Source organism: Acinonyx jubatus, chromosome A3 (genome assembly GCF_027475565.1).
Source record: "Acinonyx jubatus isolate Ajub_Pintada_27869175 chromosome A3, VMU_Ajub_asm_v1.0, whole genome shotgun sequence".
Taxonomy (NCBI): Eukaryota; Metazoa; Chordata; class Mammalia; order Carnivora; family Felidae; genus Acinonyx; species Acinonyx jubatus.
The window spans coordinates 51,108,807-51,123,733 of NC_069388.1; the positions used below are offsets into that span (position 1 = coordinate 51,108,807).

Genomic DNA, 14,927 nt, shown 5'->3' on the forward strand with positions numbered 1-14,927 from the left:
AATGTCACACAAAATCAAAGTAATTAAAGTGAACATCATGCTATCATTCCTGATTTTAAAATGAATGATTTTAACAGTGCCTGTTTAAGATGATGTTTGTTCCTCATTTTTCATTCACATTCTTTCTCTGTATAAGAATTTTTTCTATTTTTCATTTACTTATAGTTTATATTAATGTATGTTGAATTTGATCAATACCTTTTCTCCATCTCTCTCTCCTTTTTAAAATTATTTTTAATGTTTGTTTTTGAAAGAGAAAGAGGCAGAGCATGAGCAGGGGAGGGGCAGAGAGAGAGGGAGACCCAGAATCCGAAGCAGGCTCCAGGCTCTGAGCTGTCAGCACAGAGCCTGACATGGGGCTCAAACTCACAGACTGAGAGATCATGACCTGAGCAATAATCAGACACTTAGCTGAATGAGCCACCCAGGTGCCCCTCTTTTATTTTTTGACTTTTCTCTTTTTATCTATTTTTTAAAAGTTTATTTATTTTGAGAGAGAGAGAGCGCCAGAGAGTGGCAGAGAGGGAGAGAGAGAACACCAATGGCGGGCACAAACCCCAATGCGGGGCTCACTCCTACCAACCATGAGATCATGAACTGAATCAAAACCAAGGGTTAGACACTTAACCAACTGAGCCACCCAGGCACCCCTCTTTTTATCTGTTAATGTAATAAATTGTACTTATGGATTTTCTAATATTAAACTATCTTGCTACTTAGGATAAACCCAAGTTATGGTGTATTATCCTCTTTTATATATAGTTGGAATCAATTTGTTAATTGAATTTTCTTTCAGAATTTTTAGAACTACAATTGAACTTTGAACAACGGTCAGGTCAACAATGCTGAAAATCTGTCTATAACTTTTGACTCCCTCTAAACTTGACTACTAATAGCCTACTGTTGAATGAAAGCCTTACAAATAACATAGTCGATTAACACATATGTTGTATATGTATGTATTCTATACTGTATTTTTACAATAAAGTAAACTAAATAAAAGAAAATATCATCAAGAAAATCATAAGGAAAAGAAAATACACTTACAGTATTGTAATGTATTTATTTTAAAATGCATGTATAAGTGGACCTGCACAGTTCAAATATGTGTTGTTCAATGGTCAACTATACAAACAACCATCATAAATTTATGATGTGGTTTCTAGGCTTTCAGATTGAAAACACTGATACTGTAGATTGTAGGTGTGTTAAGAACTCTCAGTGATCTTTCTGGTAGTGACTAATGATTGCTTTTTATCAATTGACTTCAATTCTCTTCACCATACAATAGTTAACTTCCTTGTTGACAGTTGGCATGAATCATCTATCTCAGGATCTGAATAAGAAAACTATGTACACATCTCTCCTGCTTTCTCAGAGACTTGCTCTTCCCGGGCATCTGTGGATCCCACTTCCACATCCTCAGTGGGAATAGCACCCCAGAACCTCCACACCCATGGCCACTAGCCTGAGGAGGCTCTCTTTCACCTCCTGTTCTTCTTCCTCAACAGACACAGATGATGAGGGTGTGCATGGCACTTGCAAAGATGCTTCTATGTGTAAGAGGTGATTCAAAACTTAAGGCCTTGCAGATCTACTTGAAAGCAGCAGAGCTCACAAGAAAGGAAACAAACAAGTGTGTTTAGGTTTACAGGAAGCATTGGCTACTGGCATGACCCTTACATCCAGCATTTTGTTAGACTGTTTGAGGAGAGGGAGGCCTCTGAAATTAACAGAATATTTTGCTGAAGTCCATGGCATCAGTCAGTATTTTTACTGAAGACAGAACGTCATTGTTAAATTCTAAATCTTGGAGCTGGGATGGATATCACCATCTGGAGATTAAAGGATGAAGATCTCCCAAGTAAATATTTTGAAGTCTATTTTCCATTGATAGTCACGAGAAAGCATAGCATCAAATCAAACCTTTCTTATCACAACCCATTTTGGAACTACATTCAGAGGGCACACTTCAAATCAATGGACACCTGTTGGATTCAAAGAGATATGCCATTATTGAAGCAGATGTCCGAGACTTACCTGAACTGGAAGAGAAGCTAAAGAAATGTAACATGAATCCACAATTGCCAACACTCCTGATAACTGAATGTGTGCTGCTTTACATGACTCTGGAGCAGATGGCCAAGTTTCTCAAGTGGGCAGCCAATGGTTTTGGGACTGCCATGTTCATAAACTATGAACACACATGGATGACTGGTTTGGACAGATCATGATTGAAAACTGCAGAGGCAACAGTGTGACCTGGCAGAAATGGAGACCTGCAAGTCATTAGAGTCACAGAAAGAACGGCTCCTGTCTAATGGGTGGGAATTGGCATCAGCAGTTGACATGATGGGACTGTACAGCAGATTGCCTCAAGCTGAAGGGAGCAGAATAGAGTCTTCAATTTATGGATGAAATGGAGCTTCTCGAACAGCTTTTGCAGCATTCCTGCCTTTGTTGGGCAACCAAAGGAGGAAATGAAATAGGTTTGAAGGAAATCACTTATTAATCTGTTTGAAGCCCATGCTGAGCTTGGAGCTGAAGACATTGACCTTCCCAGAGTTGACAGGCTGTGTTTCCTGGCTGGTGGCCAGCTGTGGTCCCATCCCACACCCAGAGAAATCTCAGTTCCCAGGGCTAGGCACCACCTGCTGTGCCCGTTGACTTACTTTAAATAAATCTCAGTTGCCAATTAAAAAAAAAAAGAAAACTATGTAAAATTAATTGCTTAATGAAGCTGCTTCAAATTTCAATCAATGCATTTTAATGCTATTTGTGGATTATGTGTGCTATATTTGTAATTTACATTTTCAATCTTTAAGGAGATTCTGTAACTGAGATACACATGTGTGCACACACACACATAGGCACTCACGCGCACACACACACACACACACACACACACACACACAAGACTTGGTGAACTCAGTTTAGTCCATACTTAGGTTAGACTGCTGTAATACTGGGGAAAGTATTACATTTTTTATCCTATTTTTTGCCACATGGTAATATGCAGAAGACACATGACCATTGTCATCGTGCTCCATTGCTAGCCTGTACCACCTTTCATTTTCTGTCATCACAACAATGTTCTGACTTTGCTAGTGTGGATTTTGTTGGTTTCGTTATTGAATATTTTACTCAAGACAGAGTCTTTCAAGCTATGTTTGTAGGTTCAGAAAGAATGATTATACAAAGCTATCATTTTTTTATTTCTTTTTTTTAAGTTCATTTATTTATTTTGTGTGTGTGAGAAAGAGAAAGCAAGAGAGAGCATGCTGGAGGGGCAGAGAGAGAGAGAGAGAGAGAGGGAGAGAGAGAATCCCAAGCAGGCTCTGCACAGTCAGCACAGAGCCCAATGTGGGGCTCCAACTCACAAACCAGGAGATCATGACCTGAGCTGAAACCAAGAGTCAGACACTTAACTCACTGAGCCACACAGGCGCCCCTAAAGCTCTCATATTTTTTATGTCCTTTGTATCTATGGACTTATATATCTGTGTGAAATAAAGTCCTGTATTTACTGTGGGAGCCTCTGAATTTTACAGAGGCTTTTTACACAGGAACATAACTATTTTTTTTATTAAAAAAATTTTTTTTTACATTTTATTTATTTTTGATAGAGAGACAGAGCACAAGCGGGAGAGGGGCAGAGAGAGACAACGGAGACACAGAATCCGAAGCAGGCTTCAGTCTCCAAGCTGTCAGCACAGAGCCCGATGCGGGGCTTGAACTCACAAACCACAAGATCATGACCTGAGCCGAAGTCGGACACTCAACCAACTGAGCCACCCAGGTGCCCCAGGAATGTAACTATTTTAAAGGCCATAATTTATGATTTTTCTCTGATTTTTGCTTCCTTTCAAGCCCCCCTAATTACCAATACTTGTGATGTACATCTCAGAAAGTATGTTTATACGTTATTGTGTTCAGCTCATAACCACTTTAGCAGAGCTTTTAGTTCTCACTATTACAGACTTTTCTGTGGCCCGTATGCACAAAACTCTGCATACATCTGATTCCGACACAGGCTTACAGGCAGAATTGCTGAATCAAAGGATATACCCTTCCAAGGCTTTTGATACAAATTTGCCAAGTTCTAATTAGTTTATTCCTACTAAGGTTGAATATGTTTTCTATATTTATCCTGTTGTGATTACTTGCTTGTGCCCTTTGCTCATTACTAAAAATATTAGGTCCATATTTTTCTTAAGTTCTCTTATAAGAACTCCTTTTATAACAATAATTTCAATCCTCTGGCAGATATATTACAAGGGGAATTCCTCACCACCACCCTGCCCCAAGTTTTACATTTCCCATTTGTTTTTTGTTTGTTTGTTTGTTTTTTAGAGCTTTTTTAGAGCTTTTTAAGTTAAAAAAAGTTTTTTACATAGACATTTAAAGGTTTTATTTAAAAAATTTTTAAATCTTTTCTTTTATGAATCTTTTCTCCCTTTTGCTTTTATGAGTAGAAAGTTATTCCCTATACATAGATTATGTAAATTGCCAATAATGCTCAAATGACATATTTTTAAATTTTTTTATTGCCGTATACTAACAGGGAGTGTTAGCTTCAGTAGACATCATAATGATTCAACTATTTTACACATTAATCAATGTTACCATGATAAGTATAGTCATCATACAACCTTATTATAATTTTTCTTTTTTGAGAGAGAGAGAGAAAGAGAGTAAGCAGGGTAGAGGGGCAGAGGGAGAGAGAGAGAGAGAGAGAGAGAGAGAGAGAGAGAGAGAAAGAGAATCCCAAGATGTGGGGCTTGATCCTACAACCCTGGGACCATTACCTGAGCAGAAATCAAGAGTTGGATGCTCACCGTCTGAGCCACCCAGGCGCCCCATTACAATCTTATTGACTATTCCCTATGCTGTACGTGTCACCTCTGTGACTTATTTATTTTGTAAATGGAAGTTTGTACCTCCTAATCCCTTTAGCTATCTCACCCATCCTCCCCCTCCCCTCTGGCAACCACCCATTTGTTCCCTGTATCTAAGAGTCTGTTTTTTGTTTGTTTATTCATTTGTGTCTTTTTTCATTGTTTTGTTTTTTAAGGCCACATATAAATGAAATTTTATGGTATACTCAGGTTGTCACAAATGGCAATATCTTGTTCTTTATGGCAGAGTAATATTCCATTTTTGTGTGTGTGTACATTTATGTGTGTGTATACACACACACCACATCTTTTTTATCCATTCATCTACCTATGGCACTTGGGTTTCTTTAATATCTTGGCTATTATAAATAATGCTGCAATAAACATAGAGGTATATATATCTTTTCAAATTAGTGTTTTCATTTTGGGGGGTAAATATCCAGTAGTGGAATTACTAGATCATATGCTATTTCTGTTTTTAATTTTTTGAGGAACCTCCATACTGTTTTCCAGAGTTGTGCACCAAGTTGCATTTCCAACAGTGCACAAGGGTTCCTTTTTCTCCACATCCTCACCAACACTTGTTATTTTAAATAAAATCCTTAAATTTAGTGTTAAAAAATTGCTACTGCAACAAAATTTCTTTAAAAAAATTTTTTTAATGTTTATTTTTGAGAGAGACAGACAGACAGACAGAGCACAAGCAGGGGAAGGATAGAGAGAGAGGGAGACACAGAATCTGAAGCAGGCTCCAGGTTCTGAGCTGTCAGCACAGAGCCTGATGAGGGGCTTGAACTCATGACCTGAGCTGAAGTGGGATGCTCAACCTACTGAGCCAACCAGGTGCCCCACAACAAAATTTCTTTTTGCTAATTATTTAAACACAGCCTACTGTCATGAAATTATTGAAGAAATGGCCTTCCCCCATTCTTTCAAACTTGGGATTTCTGCTAAATTCTACTTAGTAGAAGTTGGATATTAGGGAAAATAATCTTATTTTTGGTTTGCATGGTTCAACAAGAGCCAGTGGAGACTTTAAGTTTTCAAATGATGATATTTTTGCCCCAAAGATTAAGTATGAAAAGAATGAAAATCCAAATCAATATTTATGAATACCCCACATAGTTCTGGTTTATTTTGTTTTTAATTTCCTTTTTAGCTACGCCCTAACAGTAAAGCACCAGTGATTTGTTTTGCAGAATCCTTGCAGCCTTTCCTGGAAGCCTGTAGCAACATTTTATATTTTTGTTCTTGCTTTGTGCTGCTTTGAACCCCTAAGGTTGATCTTCAAATACTAGGAAAGCTCAATATGATTCTGCAGAAACTTTCCAAAATCAAGTAAGAATTTTTCTAAGATTTTTTATTGAAAGATATATCATTATGATGATTTAGGCCTTTCTGAATCCTATATTGGTTCAACTTTGTTAAGTCACAATTCCAATGTAGAAATTTCCAATTTCTAAATGTAGCAAAGTGAGATTCATGAACTATTACTGTATGTCTACAATATATACGCAGTGACAAATGAGAATCAGAGTGCCCATCTAAGAACATCCTGGTTCCATAGTTCATTTCTGCTAAATAAACTTAGAGTACTGTAAGGCAATTAAAAATAAGAGCAGTTTTTAGCAACCAAGTGGTAGTATCAGAGTGAAATAGTGCACACTGATACTCTGTAATACCACAGGTGACAATAAAAAAGATAATAAAAGTATATTTGCAGATCCTTATTGCTGTACTGAAATGAATTTAGGGAGTAAAAGTGAAGCAGTCAGAAGAGATTTAAAATGATGTTGGTAACTGGATTTATTTTAGGAAACAGTTATGGACTTTTTATGCTACTAATTTGTATTTTATTGTAAGAACCAAGGCCATTTTTTCTAGATTTCCTCTTCTTCCCCCTGATGCAGACATTGATATAACCAGTTATTAAATTATAAATAAAGGACATAAATTTTAAGCTTTATTTCCCTAATATTGAGGTATTCTCCAGTGTTTCTTTTGGGGCAATTAAGCACCTGTCTCATCCCATGTATATAACAGTAAACTTTTGATTTTGGTTCAGCTCCACTGCCCCCTCCCTCTCCCCTCCCCTGGATTTGCATGGTAGTGAACCGAGGTATTTTACCAGGACTCAGTGTACTTGAATAGTAAATATGATACATCTTAAAATTATTTGTAGATGTGTGCTAGTGGGTCTACGTGTTCTGCTTGGTACCTAGTACACTGTACCATACTACAGTAAGTTATTAATTCTCAAACGAACCTTATACTACTCATCTCACCAAATTACTTGTTTTGGACTGGCATCAGTTAAACTTATCAATTCATTGTCTTCCTTTACTTACAGGCTGACTGTACCATGGTTATCTTGATTTTTAATCAGTAAATTATCAGGAAGACCTGTTGTGGTTTACCTATGGTGCTATGAAGCTGCAGTAACATTACTTGGGTTTGATTTGGTCTTAGCTTTTTTTTTTTTTTTTTTAATTTTAGAGGGAGAGAGGGAGCACGAGCAGGGAAGAGGGGCCATGTTCAGTGTGGAGCCTGATGCAGGTCTTGATTCCATGACCCTGGGATCATGACCTAAGCTGAAATCAAGAGTCAAAGGATCAACCAACTGAGCCATCCAAGTGCCCCTGGTCTTAGCTCTTAATTTGTGGGATTTTTTATGTAGTTCCAAAATGCAAGTATATCCTTGAGTCAAAGCATTTTATTATTCTTGATGTGTTTTATAGCTCACATTCATTTCAGACTGAGATAAAGAGCTTGAACAGGAGGGCTGGGAATAGCTGATGCTCAAGCAGGTCTTAAAGTAAATCTTTAAAACCACAAAGATGTGAATCATTTTGTATTAAAGTGGGTGGTTATGTAGGTTATTTGATCGTTTATTTCAGGAGGTAAATATATGTAGACAAGGAAATAAGAAATATGTTTCAGATATTATTCTGATTGAAAATGAAATTACTGACTGGTTATTAGGAGGAGGATGGATAAATGGGTATGTTGGATCTAAGTCAAAAGTTAACCCAATATTCTGCTACTCACTTAAAATAAGATGATCAAGTATTTTCCTTTTTCATGCTACAAGGAAATTATTTTTTTCTCAAACATGATAATAATGAATAGGGTGTAATTTTCAGGATCATAGAGCATATTCTTTTTTTTTCTTGAATTCTTTTCTACTGTGGGCTTCTCTCCTAAAACCCTTTTTTGTTTGCCTTTACATATTAATCCTTTAGTTCCTTATTTTCTGCACTAGGTTGAAAACCAGGTGCCATTTGCCCACATTTACAAGTAAATGATCTCTCATTGCCATTCCAGATAATTTCCCTTAACTGTGTGCAATTAAGTTAAGGTATTCATTCTGTTATAGGAGTAATAAGAAGTTCTTTGAACATTTTACAATTCATCTGATGTTTCAAGAAAAACAAAGGACAACACATCCAGAGCATGCCTTTCTCTGTATTAACCTAAATTAAACTCTGTTCAATTTGGGTTTAACAAAATGCAACTCCTTGGCCTCCAATGAAAGCCATTAGACTGGCTTAATATTATTTCATATATATGTGTTGCTTATTTGTAAGATTGTAAAAATAACCAAAGTAACTAAAAGTCTACCAAGTAAAGTTATCAGTAGCATCATTTATCATGAAAAATAGAATTTTTTTAACTTTTAAGATGAAATCTATAGAAGCTATGGAATTTTTGGACTGTTTCAGCTCAACTGAGGTAGTAATTACTAATGTAAAAAATGGAATTTCCAGAATTGGTGACACTGGGGTTACTTTTTTGTAAGAGTATTTTAAGAAAATTTTTTAACTTATGTGATTATTTGGAATAAAATTGGAGTTTATGAGGGAAAGAATGTTGTCATTCTTTCTCAATATATCTACTTCCCTTTCAGAAGCAAAAGCACATAATTTTTAACTGCCATCCTCATATCATAACTTTTATATATATCCTAGATTCACAAAAACTGATTTTTTTATTGTGCTCTTCACAGAGTACTTTATTTTTTTCCATTCTATTTAATTTATTTTTTAAATTTACATCCAAGTTAGCATATAGTGCAACAGTGATTTCAGGAGTAGATTCCTTAATGCCCCTTACCCATTTGGCCCATCCCCACTGCCACAACCCCTCCAGTAACCCTCTGTTTGTTCTCCACATTTAAGAGTCTCTTATGTTTTGTCCCCCTCCCTGTTTTTATATTATTTTTGCTTCCCTTCCCTTATGTTCATCTGTTTTGTATCTTAAAGTCCTCATATGAGTGAAGTCATATGATATTTGTCTTTCTCCGACTGACTAATTTTGCTTACCATAATAAACTCTAGTTCCATCCATGCAGTTGCAAATGGCAAGATTTCATTCTTTTGATTGCCGAGTAATACTCCATTGTATATATATATATATATATATATATATATATATATATATATATACACTACCTCTTCTTTATCCATTTATCCATTGATGGATATTTGGGCTCTTTCCATACTTGGGCTATTGTTGGTAGTGCTGCTATAAACATTGGGGTGCATGTGCCCCTTCGAAACAGCATAGCTGTATCCCTTGGATAAATGCCTAATAGGGCAATTTCTGGGTCATAGGGTAGTTCTGTTTAAAAAATTTTAAGGGACCACCATCATGTTTTCCAGAGGGGTTGCACTGGTTTGCGTTCCCACCAGCAACGCAAAAGAGATATCCTCTTTCTCCACATCCTCGCCAACATCTATTGTTGCCTGAGTTGTTAATATTAGCCATTCTGACTGGTGTGAGGTGGTATCTCATTGTGGTTTTGATTTGTATTTCCCTGATGATGAGTGATGTTGAGCATTTTTTCATGTGTCTGTTGGCCATCTGGATGTCTTCCTTGGATAAGTGTCTATTCATGTTTTTTGTCCTTTTCTTCACTGGGTTATTTGTTTGTTTTTTTTGTGTGTGTTGAGTTTGTTAAGTTCTTTATAGATTTTGGATACTAACCCTTTATCTGATATGTCGTTTGCAAATATCTTCTCCCATTCCATCAGTTGCCTTTAGTTTTGCTGATTGTTTCCTTTGCTGTGCAGAAGATTTTATTTTGATGAGGTCCCAACAGTTAATTTTTGCTTTTGTTTCCCTTGCTTCCAGAGATGTGTTGAGTAAGAAGTTGCTGCAGCCAATGTCAAAGAGGTTTTTGTTTGCTTTCTCCTCGAGGATTTTGATGGCTTCCTGTCTCACATTTATGTCTTTCATCCATTTTGAGTTTATTTTTGTGTATGGTGTAAGAAAGTGGTCCAGGTTCATTCTTCTGCATGTCACTGTCCAGTTTTCCCAGCACCACTTGCTGAAGAGACTGTCTTTATTCCATTGGACAGTCTTTCCTCCTTTGTCAAAGATTAGTTGGCCATACATTTGTGGGTCCATTTCTGGGTTCTCTATTCTTTTCCATTGATCTGAGTGTCTGTTTTTGTTCCACAGAGAATATATTAAAGAATTTTTTTCTATTTTTCTTTTTTCCAAAATAATTTAATCATCACCAAACTATATATGTACATTAGAAGGTTTGAAAAAAAATTGAAACATAAGGGATGGCAGAACAGCATGGAAGTTTTTTTTTTGTCTCTCATCCATGAAATACAGCCAGATCAACACTAAACCATCCTGCACACCTAGAAAATGATTTGTGGATTAACACAACAATATGCACAAACTGAACCACAGAACTCAGCAGGTACACAGAACAGAGAGTGAACTGGGGGAGAGAGAAGCCACAAAAGGAAGGGACCTGTGATTGCATGTAGAGAGATGATGGAGTTGGGGGGAGAATACAGGAAAAGCACCATCCCCCCAAAGCAGCTGGAGAGAAAGTACAAAAGGGGAAAAAGCCACAGGGACTGAACAAAAAATGGAGAAATAGAAAGGAGAGGGTTTAAATTCCACTAAGATGCTATAAACTGGGAGAGTGCAGAGTCTGAAATTCTTCAGCTTGATATGTTCTGGTGCTCTGGTGGGAAGGGTGAACCCCAAGGAGCAGAGATTCAGGTCCTCGGGGTCCTTGGGCCACATGGAGAGAGGCAGTTCCCCTGCTGGGAGGACATTTGGTAGAGGCTGTGTGGCCACCCCACAGGCAAAGGTCCCAGCGGACACCAGAGAACAACCACATTCACTGGTGTGGGAACAAGGACGTTACGGGAGAAACCTGGTGCCAGATGTGTGTTGTGATTTACCATAATCCCTGAAATACTGTTACATGATCCCAGAACATTTTATGGGGCAGGCTGGCACCCAGGAGTAGTCTCTGGGCATTGACAGAAGCACAGTCCTCTGAACATTCCTGGAGGCAGGTGGGCACCTGGACATTGCTCATTGACCCTCCCCCAGAAGATCTGACTGGTCAGAGCTACAGTCCTTTAGAAGTGAGGAGTTGGGAAACACAGCAGCATTTGAGATAAAACTCAGGAGGGAGGGGCCACCGGGCAGCCTGACAGCTTGGTCATGGACAGTGTAAAGCGAGGAGTGGATGGATGCCAGAGACAAAGGACAGGTGCACAATTGCTGGTTGGGGAGAACAGAATTTCGATACTAGAGACTGTGTAGCTTGGTGATGCCATTTTCACCCCTCCCACACATGCGCATACATACCTACAAGCACCACAACAATCCACCCCAGTAAGGTAAGCCACACCACCTAGTGGAGAACAGAGCCGTTAAACTAAGCACTGCCCAACTGGGCCAACGTCGCTCTTCAGGAACACAACAAGTCTGTGCCTGCTTAGCTTATGGACTATAAAGTGTTCCATAGTTTGACTTCTAGGGGAGACTGATGTAATTTCAATATTTCAGTCTGTTCGCTGGTGCATCTATTTAATTTTTTTCTTTTTCTTTTTTTTCTGATTCTTGAATACAGAAAGAGAAAAATTTATTTTTATTTTCAATATTTATTAAAACTATTTTTAATTTTTTTCTACTATATATTTTACTTTCTTGTAAATTTTTCAAATTCTATTTTACTTCCATCATTTCATTTTATTCTATTTCATTGTATACATTCTTTCAAATTTTCAAATGTTTTCCTTTTCTTTTTTTTCTTATCTTGCCTTTTTTTCTCTACTCTATCATGCTCCTTTCAACAACCAGACCAAAACACACCTGAGATCTACATCATTTATTTCATTTTTTGTGTTGTTTTTAATTTTTTAATTTATTTTTTTTACCTTATTTATTCATTTTCTTCCATCAAAATGATGAAATGAAAGAATTTGCCCCAAAGGAAAGAACAGGAAGAAACGACAACCAGAGACTTAAACAACAAAGATACAAGCAAGATATCTGAACCAGAATTTAGAATCATGATAATAAGAGTACTAGCTGTGGTTGAAAATAGATTAGAATCCCTTTCTGTGGAGATAAGAGAAGCAAAAGCTAGTCAGGACAAAATTAAAAATGCTGTAACTGAGCTGCAATCTCGAATGATTGTCTCAGCGGCAAGGATGGATGAGGCAGAGCAGTGAATCGGCGATATAGAGGACAAACTAGTGGAGAAAAATGAAGCAGAAAAAAAGAGGGAGACTAAAGCAAAAGAGCACGATTTAAGAATTAGAGAAACCAGTGACTCATTAAAAAGGAATAACATCTGAATCATAGGGTCCCAGAAGATGAAGAAGGTAGAAGGTTATGTGAGCAAATCATAGCAGAAAAATTTCCTAACCTGGGGAGAGACACAGACATCACAACCCAGGAAGCACAGAGGACTCCCATTAGATTCAACAAAAACCAACCATCAACTAGGCATATCATAGTCAAATTCATAAAATACTCAAACAAGGAAAAAATCATGAAAGCAGCAAGGGAAAAAAGTCCTTAATCTTTAAGGGAACAGATCAGGTTTGCAGCAGACCTATCCGCAGAAATTAGGCAGGCCAAAAGGAGTGGCAGGATATATTCAATATGCTGAATTGGAAAAATATGCAGCCAAGTATTGTTTATCCAGCAAGGGTGTCACTCAAAATAGAAGGAGAGATTAAAAGTTTCTGAGACAAACAAAAATTAAAGGAATTCGTGACCACTAAACCAGCCCTGCAAGAAATTTAAAGGGGACTCTCTGAGGGGAGAAAAGACATAAACAAACAAACAAACAAAACACCAAAAGCAACAAAGAGAAGCAAGGACCAGAGAACACTACCAGAAACTCTAACTCTACAGGCAACATAATGGCAATAAATTCATATTTTTCAGTGCTCACTTTAAGCATCAATGGACTAAATGCTCCAATCAAAAGACATAAGGTAGCAGAATGGATACGAAAACAAGATCCATCTATATGCTGTTTACAAGAGACCCACTTTAATCTAAAGACACCTTCAGTTTGAAAGTGAGGGGATGGAGAACCATCTATCATACTAAAGGTCAATAAAAGAAGGCCAGAGTAGCCATACTTATATCAGACAATCTAGACTTTAAAATAAAGACTGTAACAAGAGATGAAGAAGGGCATTTTATCATAATTAAGGGGTCTGTCCACCAAGAAGACCTAAAAATTGTAAACATTTATTCTCCAAACATTGTAACAACCAAATATATAAATCAATCACAAACTTACAGGAACTCATTGATTAATAATACCATAATAGTAGGGGACTTCAACACCACATTTACAGCAATGGACAAAACATTTAAAAAGAAAATCAACAGGGGCGCCTGGGTGGCTCCATCGGTTAAGCGTCCAACTTTGGCTCAGGTCATGATCTTGTGGTTTGTGAGTTTGAGCCTCGCTTTGGGCCCTGTGCTGACAGCTCAGAGCCTGGAGTCCACTTTGGATTCTGTGTCTCCCCATATCTTGGCCCCTCCCCTGCTCTTGCTCTGTCTCTCTGTCTCTCAATAATAAATAAATGTTAAAAAAATAAAAAAAAAATATCAACAAGGAAACAATGGCTTTGAATGGCAGTGGACCAAATGAACTTAACAGATATATTCAGAATATTCCATCCCAAAGCAGCAGAATACAGATTATTCTCCAGTGCATATGAAACATTCTCCAGAATAGATCACATACCAGGACACAAATTAGCCCTTAACAAGTACAAAAAAATTGAGATCATTCCACGCATATTTTCAGACTACAGAGCCATGAAACTCGAAATCAACCACAAGAAAAATTTGGAAAGATAACAAATACTTGGAGACTAAAGACCATCCTACTAAAGAATGAATGGGCTAACCAGGAAGTTAAAGAGGATTATAAAAAGTACATGAAGTCAATGAAAATGATAACACCATGACCAAACCTCTGGGATGCAGCAAAGATGGTCATAAGAAGGAAGTACGTAGCAATCCAGGCCTTCATAAAGCAGGAAGAAAGGCCTCACATACACAACCTAATCTTACACCTTAAATACCTGGAAAAAGAGCAGCAAATAAAACCCAAAACCAGCAGAAGACAGGAAATAATAAAGATTAGAGCTGAAATTAATGCTATCAAAACCAACCAACCAACCAAACAAACAACAACAAAAAAACCAGCAGAACAAATCAATGACACCAGGAGCTGGTTCTTTGAAAGAATTAACAAAATTGATAAACCACTAGCCAGTTGGATCAAAAAGAAAAAGGAAAGGACCTATATAAATAAAATCAAGAATGAAAGAGGAGGGATCACAATCAACATAACAGAAATACAAACAATAATAAGAGAATATTACGAGCAGTTATATGCCAAAAAAATGGGCAATCTGGAAGAAATGGACAAATTCCTAGAAACATATACAGTACCAAAACTGAAACCAGAAGAAATAGAAAATTTGAACAGACCCATAACCAATAAAGAAATCGAATTAGTAATCAAAAATCCCCCAAAACAAGAGTTCAGGGCCAGAAGGCTTTCCAGGGGAATTCTACCAAACATTTAAAGGAAGAATTAACACCTAGTCTCTTGAAGCTGTTCCAAAAAATAGAAATGGAAGGGAAACTTCCAAACTCTTTCTATGAAGCCAGCATTACTTTGATTCCAAAACCAGACAAAGACCCCACTAAAAAGGAGAACTACAG

At 37.3% G+C, this 14,927-nt stretch overlaps 1 pseudogene; it reads left to right on the forward strand.

Annotated features, from left to right (window-relative positions):
• Positions 1-1,456: 1,456 nt before the first annotated feature.
• On the forward strand, positions 1,457-2,512 carry LOC106977289 (leucine carboxyl methyltransferase 1-like; annotated as a pseudogene).
• Positions 2,513-14,927: the final 12,415 nt, after the last annotated feature.